This window comes from Astatotilapia calliptera, chromosome 6, assembly GCF_964374335.1.
Source record: "Astatotilapia calliptera chromosome 6, fAstCal68.1, whole genome shotgun sequence".
In the NCBI taxonomy this organism is placed as follows: Eukaryota; Metazoa; Chordata; class Actinopteri; order Cichliformes; family Cichlidae; genus Astatotilapia; species Astatotilapia calliptera.
In genome coordinates this window covers 9,084,767-9,090,913 of record NC_137427.1, presented here as the reverse complement: position 1 = coordinate 9,090,913, position 6,147 = coordinate 9,084,767, and the positions used below count along the sequence as shown (strand labels likewise).

General features: G+C 39.2%; 1 long non-coding RNA gene across 1 annotated transcript; it reads left to right on the top strand.

Annotated features, from left to right (window-relative positions):
• Positions 1-200: 200 nt before the first annotated feature.
• LOC145429379 (uncharacterized) lies at positions 201-2,427 on the top strand. The gene is made up of 2 exons (XR_013909617.1): positions 201-328; positions 1,397-2,427. It is a non-coding gene; the product is annotated as an uncharacterized LOC145429379 (long non-coding RNA).
• Positions 2,428-6,147: the final 3,720 nt, after the last annotated feature.

The window sequence follows — 6,147 nt, the reverse complement described above, 5'->3', positions numbered from 1 at the left end:
ACTGTTTCCTTTGTCCACCCATATAATTTTTACCTATTTTCTGAGCTGCACTCCCGTCTCCATGAATACCCAAGCTTGGTGTGTCTGGGAGTCAATGTATTGTTTGCTTAAATTGAAAGGTCAGTAGGGGGAGACGGCTAATGTGGCAAACCACTTCAAAACCACTTTTCATCTTTTCCTTTCTTTCTTGTCTTTTTATCAGCTTCTCCATCATTTTCATTTGCCATGCAGTGAAAAAAGCCTTTTCATGTGAGAGGGAGAAGTAGAGGAAAAAGGATAGACTGTTGGAAAGAAAAGAGAAATGGTGATGGCGTTAGGATGATTATATGTGAGTATGTCTTAATGACTCCCCTCCTTCTGACTCCTCTCTGCTTATTATCCAACCAAACTGCCTCCTGACATCTGTGGAAGCAACTGAAAATCTTCCTTAGAATAGAGTTACACTTTTCTGAACAATCGATTAAGGCTTGCCATGCTTTGCCTTGAGAGCACAGCTACAGATGTTAGGAGTGACCTTGTGAAGGTGATTTTTAAGGTTGGTGGTAAAGACGATACATTCCAGCCTAAGTGAAAACTGTATTTACCTGCAATCCAAAATGTGGAGCCAATTTTCTCTCAGAGATGCATGGAGTGTTAGCTCTGCATGGACATGAGGTTCAGATCACGAAAGCGTTTCCATACAATTCGGCATCCATTTATGTTCCGTATTAATGATAATGGCTTCTTATGAATGGGCACTCCTAGGACTGTGACTCAGATCTTCTCCTGGCACACTATGTTTCAAGCTGCAATTTTGCTTCCAAGGCCTGGTTTTTAAAACAAGGTCACTTGTTCTCTATATTCTTTTGAAAACTTGTGAAGCCAAAGTTCAGTGCCAGTTTCTTCTTCTCCTTTCTATTCTGAAATTACAAGGGCTTTTGTGAGGTCACTGCACAACCATATGAATAATAGATTTTAATTGATTTAACCTGGTCCTGAAGTGGGCTAAAACGCAAGCCCTGTCACTTTCAGAGGGCAGCAAGAGGGGAGCATGGTCCAGCACACATCTTTAAAAGCCCCTTGACGTGAGTCCGGAATGAAATATTTACGCTGTAGTGAGGGCTGACCTCCTGCTGCAAAACCACGTTGTGATCTCCAATTGATTTTTGACAAGACAATTGGGGCGAGACAAAACAAACTAGTGCTGTCCAGCTCAGTCCCTGAGTCCTCACACTGACATCAAATTACAAAAATGTAGTTTGAGAAAACCAGAATGGTCATCTACCTTTTAATCATTATTTTGGATTCAATTAAAATCTGCACTTTTTAAATTGCTGCGGTTTCAAGTGTTTTGTGAGAATAAGTCTATATATTTAGTAATATAATAAAAGTGATTTTTTTTTTTTTTTTTATCAAGGAACTGGGCAAATTTATGCTTTATCGCCAAGCGATGACAATCAGGAAAAACCTGGAAAAGAAAGCAAGGGATCATTCGGAAAAGGTCTGGGTTGGGAGTTGAACACGCCGAACCACTCAGCCATCGGTTCACCTCATCAAATGGACATTTTAATGCGGCTTTGAGTGTCCGCGCAGCTATATTAGGAAGAAACAGTCCTTGAATAGTTGACTTCTCAACAGTGACTGCAGAGAAAGGTTAATTATTAATATCTTTGCAAGTCGACATAGTGATAAAGCAATGTGCTTTTTGAATTGCATGTTATCTCTGGGTACACTTTGACCTCTTTATTTGTTGCATGTATGCTACATCAAGAATAGATGCACAAATTCAATATTTTACTTAATCAAAGTGTGGTGCTAGCTGATCCAACAGGCAGTATTGAAATTATGTAGATTTATTCATAACATTAGCATGATAAATTAGGAACAAAATGAAGCAGCTACACTTGAATTATTAAGATTATGAAAAATTATAATGAATGCTTTGCTCTTGATGTGACTTGTTTTCCTGATAAACAAAGGCCTCTAATTACCACAGAAACATCTGGGGACTTTGGTAACCTTCATTAATCTTGCCCAATCCCACCATTCATCTCCCTGCAGAGTTTCACATTAGAAAGGATAAGTGCACCAGTGACACTGCATATTAAAGCTTACTAGTTATCAGACACATTCTCTGCGGTTACTTTCTGGCATCTTTCCTCACCTCAGGGATATTGCCCAATAACTGCCTTCTGCTGGTGGCACATCTTCAGATCCCATTGTCTCTTAGTGTTAATTGCAAGATGGTAAACAGTGATTGCAAGCCAATTAACTGCTGCTTTAAACAGAATGTTGTAGTTTCACATACTAAAAACAGGTGATGTAAGAAATTCCATGAAAAAAAAATTCAACATATTTACAGATTTCTATGCCTAATCCCAAAGGCAAGAGCACTTTAAGTTCATCCCTGACATGTATAATAAACATGACATTCAGTCTGGCCTTGAACCACATATATTTCAAGTCTCTTTTCCTCACTTCACATCTATAGTCCATCATATTTTGCTGATTGTCTATGTGTCCAAGGGTTTATTATCTTTGTTTTTGTGCACTTGAGGGTCACTGTAACTCTTTGTGCCTAGGTTTGTGAGTTGGTTCATTGTACATGTGTTCCCCTCATACCTCATCCCTCATACCCTTTTTGTGAACAAAGGGTAGTGGTGTGTGGATATCTCCTTTGACCAGGGGCCAGCTGCCAAAAAACCTGGCTCAGATGAGAAGAAGAGAGCTGGGATATGAGACTGGATCAGACTGGGAGTGATAGAGGGCTATGACCAGGTGTTTGCACGTGTGAGTGTAAAGGAGGTGATGCAGGATTTAAGACAGGTAGTACAGGGCTGAGGAAGACCACTGCTGTCAAATTTCTTTTAAAGTTTCATCATTTGTTTAGTCAGTGTGTGCTTTATAGTGCATTGTGACACGTGTGTGTTTGTTATGTGTGTATGCGCTGCTCCCTTTCTGACCTGCAGGATGAGTAGGGGGGAGACTCCAGCTGATTAATGGGCCTGTCGGGTCTCCCATGGTGGCATGTATCCAAACTAAATTTGGCCACTGCTGGCTAGCAGGGTCAGGTGCAGGCAATGGAGACATTAGGGAGGGCCGGCCTCACAGCAGCATCTCTTGAAAACTGCTGCACCGCAGCAGCAGGAGTACCTGGAACCAGCTAAGGCAGGTCATCCCACTGAACTCTTAAAAAGAATTGTTTATAATCTGTGACTGTCGTCAGTAAAACTGCCTGTATTTTCACTTGAAATAACTCAAATAATTTCCAAGAAATGTTCAAAGAGGATGTAGAGATATCACCATATTTAATCGTTGTAAAGAAGTAGATTAACTTTAAAAAAAATGTAAAAGTTAAAAAGCTTTTTTAACATTTTTCTCACCTCTTTTATTCTTCGTATTAGGTAAGAAAATGAATTCCTCTAAAGAGCCTGTAAGCAAACTATAAGAACAGAGTAACAATTGAACAGTGTTGCGTGTGATGTGATTCATTACTGTACTGTAACTGCATTGTACAGTAAATATGGCATTTCTTAAAATACAGAGGTTTTATATTATCTGGCAAAATAGAAAGAAGGCATCTGCACAGAAAGCATGCTAACCAGTGCTGGGTGTCACCCGTTACAAAGTAACAGGCATTCCTGCCACAATCAGCTAACTTCAGCTCCAGCCAGAGGAGGAAAATAGCAGAGCAGCTTTTGAGTGGAGTGGAGATATGGACTTTGTTTTAATTGCAAAAAAGGACAATGGTAAAGTGGAAAGTGCATGCTGTATTATACTGCTAACACAATATCAGTTCTTTTCAACTGTCTTCGCAGACAGCATGCTGACACAAAACTAGCCAAGAACCCAGAGTGATTTAAAGGAAGAATCTTTCTTGACAGACCATGATCTTAAACAGCTAACAAAAGCAATGCTGAGCAGTCAGTATCTTCAGTTTCTACCTGTTCATATTTACAAAGTAGAATCAATGAGTGGATCTGAAGTCTCTTTTTGGCTGGTTTTCAGCTTTGCTTTATATTGTGAGTTTTGTGTTCACACATTGTGTCCTCAGTAAGATAGGGATCCGTGTTGGTGTTTAGGACCATTGCCTATAAGTTTGTATTGTTTGCTGGTAATAATGTGACAATGTGTTTCACATCATTTTACAGAGTAACAGTAACGTAATGTAACAAGTAGTTTAACAAATGACTTGACGTAACGTGTAAACTCCACACAGACAGGCCCTGGCCAGATAGTGGAGTCGAACTCAGGACCTTTATGCTGTGAGCCCTTTGAAAAATTGCAGCCATGTGTTAAACATAAAAGGTTGTTAGCAAAATCATTAAAATACTATTTATCTATAGTCAAAATGTATGTGGCTAACCATCGCACACTACTGATAGTAAGTTTTGTTTTGTTTAAAACTGAATATCACTATTTCTGTTTTGTGTCTATTTAGTTTCTGAGTAATAGTTTTGCTTTCCTTTTTTTTTTATAGTTGTCACTATACGCCACCACATACATCAGAGTTGTATTGCTTTTCTTATTGCTCAGCAAAACAAAAATGAAATAAATAAATAAGAAGTTACGTTCTATTTTGGAAACAGCACAAAGATCTGATATATATATCTATATTTATCTATATCTATCGCTATATATATATATCTTTTACCTCTTAGATGAACAGATGTAGTCAGCTTGAGAGCAAACCTTTGCACACAGGAGCAAATAAAAGGTGTTCACGGTCTTACAAAAGTCACAAAATGCCATTTTGCCCTATTTTATAACTAATAGCTGCTGATGATACAGGCAGCACCGCTAAACTGTAGACATAACCAACAGCATCCTACTCACAACCACATCCATCCTCCACAGTGACATTTCCCTGTCCATCTTGCAGTGCAATCAGCACTATCCATTATGTATTCGCTACTAGGTAACAAGCACAACTTGACCAATTACAACAACAATGGTAGACCCCGCAGCTCATTTTTCTCTGTGTTTTTGCCAGCGCTGTCATGGCGACCTCTACAACGGATGGACGTCAAGACTAGTTGGCAGGTCATCCAAGGTGGGCAATGCGAGTACATAATTACAGCTTGGGAACATTTGCCCTTTGCAAATTGTATGAAATGCATAGTGGCTAATTGGGCCACTCTGGCATTTGTGGAGTTCATGGGGTCATCTTTTATGTGACGGCCATTATCACTAAAGTGATAAGAATGATAGGCCCACTCAGCTCCCCCTGGTTCCTTTGCTGTATCCATAGAAATAACTGAGACTGGGTCAACTTGAGGAAGACATTACATAGTCAGTCATGAAGGTCATAAAATTAAGGCTTTTGCTATGTCCAAAAAAGTCTGTTTTGCTTTGGTATAATGCATTTTTTTTAATGGATGAACCATATTCTCTTTAGTTATAGGCTAAGAGGATAAAACTGCAAAATCATCACACCCCAACCCCAATCCGCTATTAATGAACATTGAATGACATTATTTTTTAGTTATTGTGTAGTTTTCTGATTGTGGCATTTAGAGGTTAGAGTTCTCTATTATCAAAAAGTGGATTACTTTACCACTGCATTGTACCTGCTAATCTTTTCAGAGACAATTTACTTTGAATTGGTTCCCTTGGATGATTCAAAGATGTAAGATTAGAGTTTAATAATGTATTTTAGACAAAGAGATAACCTGACTTCATGCAAGTGAAAAGATAACACAAACTGTAAGCTCTTGAAACCTATAACCTTGTGCACTTACACATATTTTTACTGAAAAACTGTCCTTCATCTACCTAAAGTAGTCATTATCAAGAAACCTTGAGCATTCACAGTGACAATAGCAAACCTCTTCACATTGAGGAACCTCAGCACATTTCATCATGCAAAGGAAAAAAATATCATGTTTTATTATTTTAAAACCTCCTATCTGACAAGGAACTTCTGCCATTCCACCAACACCCCCCAGTTCACAGTGAAGGAAGAATGTGCTAAATCCTCCTCAGGTGGGGGAGTTGGCCCATCAGCCATTGTCAGACTCCATTCTCATACAGACTGATAAATCTCTCTACTTGCATCCACACCCCTACATTAAGTAAAGGTAGCCCCATCTGCTCCCTATTAATTCCCCAGCAGGCGACTTATCACCTCAACCCTAGTGACCCCTTATGCCTCCTACATCCTCCCTG